The sequence below is a fragment of the Phyllostomus hastatus genome, unplaced genomic scaffold, assembly GCF_019186645.2.
Source record: "Phyllostomus hastatus isolate PE091 unplaced genomic scaffold, TTU_PhHast_1.1 phas_contig_198, whole genome shotgun sequence".
NCBI classification, from domain to species: domain Eukaryota; kingdom Metazoa; phylum Chordata; class Mammalia; order Chiroptera; family Phyllostomidae; genus Phyllostomus; species Phyllostomus hastatus.
In genome coordinates, this window is record NW_025333715.1 from 6,220,128 (window position 1) to 6,230,992 (window position 10,865).

The window sequence follows — 10,865 nt, forward strand, 5'->3', positions numbered from 1 at the left end:
GCGACAGAGTTTCAGGGCGCAGAGGCGGGTGGGAGGAACATTCAGGCCGAGGGAACAGCAAAAGCAAAGGAACGGAATTTGAGGCTTGAGCTCTCTTTGGATCCCATCTCAGAGCGCTCTTATGTGAACCTCTGGGACCCAGAAAGGCCGCTCTGTGCCGAGCCCCGAGGCCAGGCCAAGGTCAAGGGGAGAGAGACCCTGGGAGAAGGGCCTCAAGCAAGAGAGTGAGGCAGGGCCAGAAGTGTGGAGCCCCAAGAAAGGAAGACACCAGCCCTCCAGTCCCCCCGCTGCCGGTCCCACTGAGGGCGTTTACTCAGGGCGGCCTCTGGCCCTGTCCGCAGCCCAGGTCACGCCTGCCCCCGCAGGCCAGGCCCCCTTCCGGACAGTGTGGCCGGGCGGCTCCCCAGATGCAGCCGGCCGACAGTCTCCCTGTCTCCAGGGCCTTTCCTTCTTGTCCGACCATCCCTTACGAGCCCCCCACGACACGCCTGGGTGCCGAAGCTGTCGTGTACCTGCTTCCATTGGGGGATCGTTTAGCTGTTGGCAATTTGAAATGGGCCCCGCTGGGAAGGTTTACACCACAGGAATGGGCCGACAGTGCTCATCGGAGAGCCAGATGCCGGCATGCCACGGCCCTCTGGCCAAGCGTGCACACAGAGAGGCAGGCCCCTGCCCGTGGGGACCCCCAGATGGAAGAGGACAGACAACAGGGACTCGGAATGCACCGGGGCAGGCCGTGTCGTCTCCGAGGGGGCAGGGGTGGGGACAGGGAGACCCGTTCTGCAAGGAGGGTGGTGAACCCTCACCAGAAACCGAACGAAAAAACCAGACCGTTGAAACGAACGGCGAGCGTGCGCACCGTCCCACGTTGGGAACCGAAGTGCAGCCCGGAGTCCCCTAGCCAGAAGTGGCGGGGCTGGGCCTGGAACCTGGGCCACCGGATGCGGGAGCCCTGCTTTCCACCCCGGGGTGCGGCGACCGCTTCTCCTTCCTCCCCGAGGCTCAGCGCTGGGGAACCCTTGGGTGTCCCGTGGTATCTGCCGCCCAGCTAGATTCTAACCTCCCGAGCTCGGGGCCTGCGTCCTCCCCACCTGGCTGCCTGGCACAGCGCCCCTCACGGGAGGGCACTGTGTTTGCTGACCTGCATGTCTGAAGAAACTTCTGGAAAACAGCCCTGGTCTGCATGTGGTGGATTAGAGCTGGCTGGGCCAGGGGTGCACCGTGCAGTACGGGGAACAAGGAGGCTCTGGCCTTGGGGTGCATGGCAGGGTCCCCCGAATGACAGGGCTTGGGCCAGAGGTGGTGGGGGCCCAGAGGGGCAAGGAGAGGATGTCTCTGAGGACAACCAGGACCCCAGCCATTCTTGCTTCTCTCCTCTCCTCCTCCAAGGAGGACAGGGCCGCTCGGGCCCTCCCCCCGCCCCCAAGCCTCTGGCTCCCTCCCAGTCACATCCAGCCCGCACATGATCCTCACCACCACCCTGTGATGTGAGCCCGGCCTGCCAGCTGGCATCGATGTCCCCGTTTTACAGGTAAAAATACCAACGCAGCAGCCAGTGCCTCTCAGGTGCCAGCCACCCCGCGCACACTGTCTTTCCACGCAGTCTTCTCCACACCAGTGGGGAGGCTCTCCCACTGGACAGCTGTGGACACTGAGGCTCAGGATGCCGACTGCTGGTGGTGGCCCAACTACACCAGAAAAGGGACCCCAGTGTGGGTGAAGCAGCCCTGACCACAGCGGGAGCACGGGGCGTGCCCTCGGGAGGACAGAGTGCCAGCTCATGAGGGGTGTGGCCCCCCACCTCCTCCCCGCCCGCCTTCCCTCCCTCCCTGGGGCCCAGGCTCCCTCCCCTCTCTTCACCTGGCTTCTCACTTGGGCCACTTGCGGTGCCTGGCAACCCCCCACCTCCATCGCTCAACACAGGCCGGGCACTGGCATCTCTAAGCTTTTGCTCATACCATTCTCTCGGCCAAATGCCCTTCCCACGTTTTCCACCAAATGAACAAACTCTTCCTGCTCCCAGTTATGACCTCGGCCGGCAAGTTCTCTCCCCCCTTGGACGCCGCACCTCTCCCCCCAGCATTTGGGAGCACTGATGACTCCACAGAATGGCCAGCTCCCAGGTGGGATGCGGGGTAGATTGTCTTGCTCTTCCCTCCATCCTTAGGTTTGGCCCCATGCCCAGATCTTTAGTAACTGCCCCGGGGAGGGGACACACCAGTGGCCATAACTCCCCCATCAAGGCAGATCCTAAGCGATGTCCCAGGAGAGAGGAGTGCTCTGGGGACTGGGAGAGTGCCAGTTCTGGGGGGCCATGCAGGGGTCTCGCTGGGGTCCTGTGCCTGCCCACACCCTTTCTGGGACATCTTGCGGGGCTAAGGGAGTCCCTGGACCTCAGGCCACCCAAGCTGGCTGAGACCCATCTCTGCTTCCCTTGGAACCAGAGCTCAGGCACCCCCTTACCCCGCCATTCACCCAGAGTCGCTCCCCTCCCCAACCCAGGTTCCAGAACTCTCAGATATTTATAGCACCCTCCCCCAGCCAGGTTCCCTCCCCTGCCCCCGGCAGTGCCGTTGCGGTTCTCTTCCCATTCCCCTCTGCTCGGTCCCCAACGGCAGCCACAGTCCAGCCCCCGCCCAGCACCCCGACTGCGTGCGCCTGGGCCTCTAACGCCGCCGCCGCAGCCCCAGGTCGAGGGTGGGGGGGTGGGGAAGGGGAAGGCGGGCGCTAAGGCCTCCCACTCCCCGCCCCGCGCCGGAGGTTTGTTGGGGCGCAGGGCACAAAGCACTGCTCAAGCCGGGTGCCTCTGGGACGCCCCCCGCCGGGGCCGGGAAAAGAAAGGTCGAAAGGATGAGGCTCTGCCCTCCGGGGCCAGGGAAAGCTCCACTGAGCGGCCGGTTGGGGGAGGGGGCGCCAGAGCCCCAGCATCCCGCCCCTATCTCAGCGCCACCCCACCAAGCCCCCCAGCCTAATGCTCTCGCCCCGGGCCCCCAGAGGTCACGCTCGGGGAGGGGGCGTTGGGAGCCATGACTGGGGACGCCGCAAGCAAGCAGGAGGCGGCGGGGAGATGGAAGCGGAGGGCCGGGAGTGCGGGATGTAGGGGCTGCGGCGCGGGCCCCCAGAACGCCAGGGTCAACTCACCCATCGCCTGCTGGGTCTCAGCAGCAGCGGCGGCGGCGGCTCCGCGGCCCCCGGGGCCCCCGGCGGGGAGATGCTGGCGTCCGCCGCAGCCTCTCGCCCCATCCCGGGCTCCGGCGGCGGCGGCTGCGGCGGGCGCCCGGCATCGCAGGCAGCGCGGCCCCAGCCCGGCCCGGATCCCCGCCCCTTGCCCCCACCTCCACCCTGTCCCGCGGTCCCCGCGCGGCCGCCTGGCTGCAACCCGGGGCCGCGGCGGGGACCCGGCGAGCGGACGGTGCGGGGGAGGGCTCCGCGGGAGGCGCGCTGGGGGTGCTGAGGCGAGGCCCGAGCGCGGCGCGCAGAGGTGCCCGCTCCCGCCGGGTTCCGGCGGCTCCGGTCCCCGCCCCGCCCCCACCGCGCCCCCTCCCCTCCACAGCCGGCGGGGCTCTGTTCGCCGCGCCGGCCCGGGGGCGTCTCGGAGGAGTCTCGGCGGCCGCTGCTCCGCGCCTCCCGCGTGTGCGATCAGATGTGTGTGTGTGTGTGTGTGTGTGTGTGTGTACGCGCGCGCCCCTGCCTGTGACCGTGCGTGCGCCGGCCCACGGCCCGGTGCGTCCTGTGCGGTGGTGTGTGTGCGATGGGAGGCGGGGCGGGTCAGGGAGTGTGCGCGTCCGGCGTGTGCTCGGGTCTGCGTGTCCGTGGATGTGTGCATCTGTGTTTTACAGTGTGCACGGGTCTGTGTGACCTACAGTGTGTCCCTGGGACTGTTTCTGCGTGCATGGCGGTGTACATCTGCTTGTGCCTGGACCGCGACTGTGTGCACACTATGACCGTGTGCAGAGAGGCCGCTAGGTCTCCTGTCGTGCGCTTGCCTGGCCCCAGGCGGCTGTGAGGAGGTATACACCCATCTGTGACGTGCAGAGAGGCCTGGTCTCACTGTGTTCCCAGCAAAGAGCCCGGCCTGTTATCTTGTCCACACAGGTCTGTGAGCCTTGGGGTTGGCCGCTGTACACCCGCCCGTGCTCCACAGGGCTTCGGCTGGCTGTATCCTTCCGACTCCCTCCATGCACTGATATGCCCTGTGTGCTCCCTCTCCTGGGCCTGGCGGGGCTCCCAACCGCAAACCTTCCCACCCCGTTCGCCTTAGGGGTGAGTGGGAAGCCAACTTGCCCTGCTCACCTCTGGAGCCTCCTCTCCACCTGCAGCTGTTCTCCCACCCGCCCACTCTTTCACAAATGGCCCCTCAGGCTCCTACTGGGGTTCCAAGGTGGCCTCAAGCTTCTCTCGCTTCCCGCCTTCTTGTAGTTCCTTCCAATCTAGGCTCTAGCGGACCGTGACTTCCGCCCCCGTGTGCAAGGCATCCTGGGTACGCACCAAGCACCACTGTCAGCCGGACCATCCGCAACGCACCGGCGTAGGGTAGAGAGCCCCCTCAAGGCTAGGTCTCAGCAAGTATCCGCAAGGGCAGGCTGGGCCTTTGCAGGGTTTTTGGAGCTGGAGCTGGGCTCCCTGCCTCAGGTGCCCACGGCCCACCTCCATCCATCCTTGCCAAGCAGCCGGAGCGACCCTTCTCCAACATTCTTCTGAACAGGTCCTTCTCCCAGAACTCCCACTTTCTTAATTACACTCTGTGCCAGGGCAGGGCGGAAGGCCCCTCTCCGATTCTCCAGCCTCACGGCCCACTGCTCTCCTCCGCCCGCAGGCTCCCTCTCGGCCAAGGATGGGCAGACTGTTGTTTGGGAGGGCCAGACGGTTCACCTTTTAGGCTTTGCTGCCCATTGGGTCTCTGTCTCAATGACTCAACCCTGCCACCCTAGCACAAAATCAAGACAATATGTAAAGGAATGATCATGGCTGTGTTCCAATAAAACTTTATTTATGGACACAAAGATGGGAATTTCGTATAATTTTCCCATGTCATAAAACACTATTGTCTTGCTTTCCCCCAACCATTTGAAACTGTAAACACCGTTCCCAGCTGGCACTGCTCTAAGCACACTTCCGAAGTCCTCATACCATCCTTGAGACTCACCTGCTCGCAGGTGTCCCCACGAATGCAGACAGTCCCCAAGTCCCATCCACTCCGCCCCCAAAGTATCAGCCACCTCTTCTCCCCCACCTCCTCCTTCAGCTCTCACTCAGTCCTACCTCCCTCAGACCCCTCACCACTGCTCACGCATGCTCTCCCCCAGCGCTCCCTGACTCTGCCGGGAGCCCTTGCCCGCTGGAAGGGCCAGCTCAGAGACACTCTCCTGGCCCCTGACCTGGGCGGGGGAATGTGCTCTCCCTCCCCCAGCCTCCTGCAGCAGCGTGGGCATCCCCCAGACTACGTGCCAGAAGCACTGTTTGGGGTCTGGCTCCCCCAGTGGGTTTGTTCTGGGCATCTCAGAAACCTCGAGGCTGGCCCCTGAGGGGGTTCAGCACAAGCCTCCCCAACATGTGCTGCTTGGGCATGTGGACAATGTTGAGCTGAAAGCAATCAAGACCCAGCAGACTCAAGAAAACTGTTCACTCCTCCCTTAATTACCTAGAAAAAAAAATGTAGGTGGGGGCCTGGCCCAGAAAGAGAGATGACTTTTTATTTGAGTGATCTCTCTGTAAGGCAGCACAAATACCTAAATGCCACACACCTGCTCTTCTCATCCTGGGCCTGGGGAAGCCTCGGTCCCTTAGCTCAGAACGGCAGGTAAGCCCCACCTGCCCAACTCCTTCCGGGGTCTCACAGTCTCATGGGGGCCCCAGTACGTATGTAATTACATTTGTTTTTCTTCTGTTAATCTGGTTGGTGTTCATTTGACCAGCAAACGAAGCTAAAAGAGCAGAATAACACGTTTTCTTCCCCTACACCCCCCGGCCCTGCGCTGGGCATAAATGATCACAACCCTTCATGTCCACAGCTCCCAGCGAAGGAGAGGAGGTGACGTGACGTGTCCAAGGTGACAAGCCTGGGAGCCCTGTTGCGCGTGGGTCACCGGCCAGCAGTGACCACGGAACGCTGTGGATGGCTCGACGATAAACACGCGAGAAAAAACACCACATGCACAGAGACAAACTAGTTTCTGTGGGGAAGTAGGGACAGAAATGGCCACCCCCCCTAGTGGGGAGCGCACCAATCCACCGTCCATACCTGCTTTTATTAGGCTCATCCTGCATAATAATTCAGGTAAAGTACAGCACTCACCAGGGGAAGTAAGGAACTATAGAAAACAAAGAACTCTGCCGGTCTATTGAGTTGGGGGTCAAAGAGCTGTAAGGCTGAGGAACAAAATAACTTCCTCCTAAGACCCTTCTCATTCAACTGAGAGCGTTCTAAACAAAGAAGGTTTCACAGTAATTTACATGTTCTTTCTTAGGCCTGATCACCCCGGGAAATCCGCACTTCCCAGTACCGAGCTGTACTACCCTGTCATTGTTTCAGGCTTAGGTGGAGCAAGGGAACTAGGTAACCAAGAGACAAGGAGATTTTCTCCCAGACGATGAGAACTCAGGCTATGTCAAAGCCGAGGAGCAAGGGTCCATCACCCCCTTTTGCTGCAGCCCCCCAAGTCCTTCTTTTGGGGGGCCTCCCAAAGTGATCGTGCCTGGCTTAGGTCGTTCCCTCCCGTGGGGAATCTTACCCGTCTTTGGCTAACCGACCAAGCTTTTGGGGGTTCAGTCATGAATAAAGCAGCAGAAGCAGCATTCCTGCCAGGAAGATAAGCTTTTATCTCCTTGCCACCTTACGGTTCCAAGGGCGTTCCCTTAGCCTTAGCCTAGGCGGGGGTTTCAGCCTCTGATACCAGTCAGGGCGGTTCCCAACAGAGCCCCAGAACCCGGCTCCGTCCCAGTGGTGTGGGGCTGTCCCTCCTTTGCTCTGTCTGCCAGGGCGCCGGGGGGCCATCCCGCGTTCATCTGTCTTCTAGAGGGTGGGTGCTCTTTCTGCCTCTGGCGACCTCCGCTCCCCCCAGACCGATGGGCCCTGCAGGTCTGGAGCCAGGCCGGAGCCACAGACATGCCCTCTGTCCTTTGAAAATTGTTGATTGATTTGGGTACATGGATAATAGCCATGCTGTGTGCAAATGTGAAAGTTACTGAAGGGTGTCCAAGTAAGACCAGAAGTAAGCACCCGGCCTCCACCTCGCTCGGCTTTTTGTTCTTTGAAAATATGCCTTTTCGTCCTTTCAAGATTGCTCAGTGATTTGGGCGGACAGATAACAGCCCTGTTGTACAAATGCGAAAATTACTGTAGGGTGTCCAAGTAAGACCAGAAAGTAGGAAGACAGACTTCGCCCGGTTTCCCTCCCAGGAAGGATTTCACCCGCGCGACTTGTTCAGATGCAGCCCGTTCAATCCGAAGCCACTTCGTTGTGACCCAAAAACCAATCCCGGGGCTCGGCTCCCAAGCTGAGGGCTTAACTCCCCTTCGTTTTCTTTTTTAAATAAAGTGTAAAACAGACACGCCCACCCATCCTGGACAGGCCCGCCTGTCCGTGACCGCGCCGCCCTGCCCAGGGGGCAGAGTGGGAGATAAGGACTGGCGGGGAGGGCTCTAATGCACAGAGGGAACTGGTTTCAATCTGGGATTTTGTACAAGTCGCTCAACTCTCAGTTTGCTCATCTGTGAAATGGGAATAAGGAGGGTCCTCCCTGCTCTGGGGGTGACATGGACCCGTATACAGGAGGTGGCCTCCCTGGGGCCTGTCATCCAGTAGGTCTCAGCTGGCACCGTGACTGCAGGGCCACTGTCCCCTGAGCCCAGAGGCCAGGCCTGGGTGCACAGAAGACACTCAATGCATTTTGCTGGGGAAAAAATGAATAAATTAATTCTGCCTATGTGCATACTACCAGTTACTAAAAAAAAAAAAAAACGGCAATTGTCCATTTTGATGTGTCTAAAAACGGCCACCGTGGGAAAGCCCCAAGTCCTGCTTCAGTGGGCTACACCCTGCACCCCTCCGCAGGGCGCCCCCACCCACACGCTGGTGCTTGTGGTGGGGGACTTCAGAGGTGGAAAATTTTAGTTTAATAGCTAATAAGCTTAGTAATCAATGCACGTAAAAGCTTTTGTTCCAGGAACTGAAGGTCTGACCCACCCTGGCTCCAGGAGACCACGAGCAGTTCCACCTTTGTTCTCTCAGAAGGCCTGCAAGCAACTCAAGATGACATCTGAGCCCTCGTGCTCCTGGGTGAGGTGACCACCGCCCAGGAGGAGAATGCTGATGTCGTTTCTTAATTCAAAGAACCTTTCCCCGAACTTCAAAGCCCCTCCCCACACCTGGCTTATTCCCTGCTATAAAAACCTTGGCCTGGAAATAAAAGACAAGATGGTCTGTTAGGGTGTGAACCCACCATCTTCTCAGGTCACCGGCCATCTGAATAAAGTGCCCGTAAAGATGCAGTCCCTGTCTCTGCTGATTGGGCTTGGGAGTCACAGGCAGCCCGAACTCCGGTGCCTTTTCCGGTTTCACTTTTAGGCCCATGCAGGCAGAGGGACCTACAAGCAAGCACCCCCAGACCCACCAACCCTCCACCCCAGGGCAGTTATGTGGAGGAGCCGGAGTGGAATTGCCCTGCCCTGCCCTGCCCACACTCCCCCCACTCTGGCCTTTGTTGTCCCGACCTTCCCTGGTTCCCAAGCTTCTCTCGAGGCCACAGGAGAGTCGGCGCTTGGTTGGGGTCACATCAAAGTCAGCTTGTCTGCCCACCGAGCTCTCCCAGTGTCCAGGGAGGTGTGTGTGACAAGTGCCTGCCCTCCCAGCCCGACAGAGATGACAAGTGGCTTTCTCGGTCACCGGCAGCCTGCCGGGGCCCTGCAGCACCAGGAGCCCTCCTCGGAGGGAGATGGTCAGGGCTGGGAACAACCCCCGCCGGCTTCCCTCTCAGCCTCTTTCTTCCCTTGCAGCATTGTAGAGGTCTGGCACACAGGTACTGAAGCCGAAATGATCCTGATCAAGACCCGGGTTCGAGACCCTGGCCGGGTAGCTCAGCTGGTGAGAGTATTGCCCGGATTCACCAAGGTTGGAGGTTCAGCTCCCAGTCAGGGCACATGCAAGAATCAACCAGGGAAGGCGTGGATAAGTGGAACAAGAGTCAATGTTTCTCCCTCTCTCAAACCAATTTTTCAGAAAACCTGGGTTCAAATTCGTCTCCGCTGCATGCTCCAGTCATTTCTGTGCCCTAAGCTTGGGTTCTTCATCTGGAAAGTGGGGATAATCACCGCCCAGACGTGACAGTGCTGTCGGTGGAGTCTGCAGCCCGCCCGCCAGCCTCTCCCTCCTCCCCCCCCCCAGTCCCCTGGTCCGCAGACGGAGTGAGGGAGCGGGCTGGGGCTCAGTAGGTGGTCCTCCCTCCCCCGGCCCCTCCTCCTCCTCCTGGGGGGGGGGGCCAGGCTGCCCACGCGGAGGCTGTGTGAGCCAGGAGCTCAGAGGAGATACAAGATTAGCCGGCCCGAGGTGGTGTCGCCTTACAGCTCTGCCGTCCCCTTTCACCTGGACCTGTTTGGGCTCTGGGAACAATGGCAAGGTCTGTTATCTCTTTCAAGCGCGGCCGCCGGGCCCCAGGGGGCCACCACGTTCACCTTCCGGCCTCCCTGAGCCATCTCAGGCCCAGCCCCCGGTCTGCAGCTGCGGAGTCCCGCCCTGTGCTGCGGGCAGAGCCAGCCAGTGCAAAAACTTTGGCTTTTCCTCTGTAGAACGGGCGTGAGGGTGGTGGCTTCCTGACAGCCAGCAGTAGAGGTTTCTGATTAATGTGTGGTCCCTGTCCTTCCTCACCACCTGCTGGGTAAAGTCACTAGACTTGGCATCCTCCCCTCCCCTCCACCACAGGCCCTCCGTTCACTCATTCAGTGGCTCCTTCATTTATTCATTCCCGAGCCCCTCCCCAAAGCACGCAGTGTGCAGCCCTCGGAAACAAACGCTCGCAGTTTCTTCAGCTTCCCTCCTCTCTGCACCTTGGCACGTATTTATTAGTCCTTCTGCTCAGAGAGCCTTTCTGGAAAAACTCCTACTCAACCTTCAAGACCCAATCCAGGTGTCCCCCCGCCCCTCCCAGGAGGCTGCTTTGACTTCCGGTGCCCAGAGGCCCTGCTGGTGCCCATTTGGAGAGCTCCCACCTCTGGGCCTTTGCCGCCGCCGCCGCCGCTGCTGCTGCTGCTGCTGCTGCTGCTGCTGGCCTCGGCCGGCCAGGCCTTCCCAGCCCCGCCCTCAGTCCTGCGGAAGAAGAGGGGCCACGTCCCAACCTGACCAGCTCAGGGGAGGCCTGCGGGGCGGCCTCACAGACTCAGAGACCTCACGTAACCACAAAGGATGGACTAAAATTAAAGCTTGTTGACTAAAAGCAGTTCCAGTCCTAGACCGGTATCTTTCCCTAACAAAGGTCAATCTTTACCCTAACTAAACTGCCTATTGTCTTTTTGCATCTGTGACAATAACAGACCTTTGGAATGCCAAGGTGACTTCCCTGTTTGTTTCCCAAACCCCTGGGGCACGAGCTGAGACCACAAATCCCCACACTGCTATTGTTATCGTGTTAATTGTTGTCTGTGACCGATCCCTTACCCACCCACGTGAAAGAAGGCTGTGTCCATCATTTTACCTTTTATCCAATCCCAGAGGTTTCCCCACTTTGCTTTCTCCCGCCTCCCTGACCTATCACTAACGCACTTCGTGGAACCGCCTTAAGGCCCTCCCTTTGATTCCAGTGTATGAATGAAGGTGCTAACTGCCATCTTTCAGAGCATTTCTCAATCTGGAGCATTTCTCAATCCGTTGAGA

The 10,865-nt window shown here is 60.1% G+C and overlaps 1 protein-coding gene across 1 annotated transcript in view; it reads right to left on the minus strand.

Annotated features, from left to right (window-relative positions):
* The window catches only part of MGAT3 (beta-1,4-mannosyl-glycoprotein 4-beta-N-acetylglucosaminyltransferase), a 28,415-nt gene extending 24,964 nt beyond the window's left edge, over positions 1–3,451 (minus strand). The window contains exon 1 of the mRNA XM_045835030.1: positions 3,142–3,451. The gene's annotated coding sequence lies outside the window, so the exon portion shown is untranslated. The remainder of the gene's footprint in view (positions 1–3,141) is intronic.
* Positions 3,452–10,865: the final 7,414 nt, after the last annotated feature.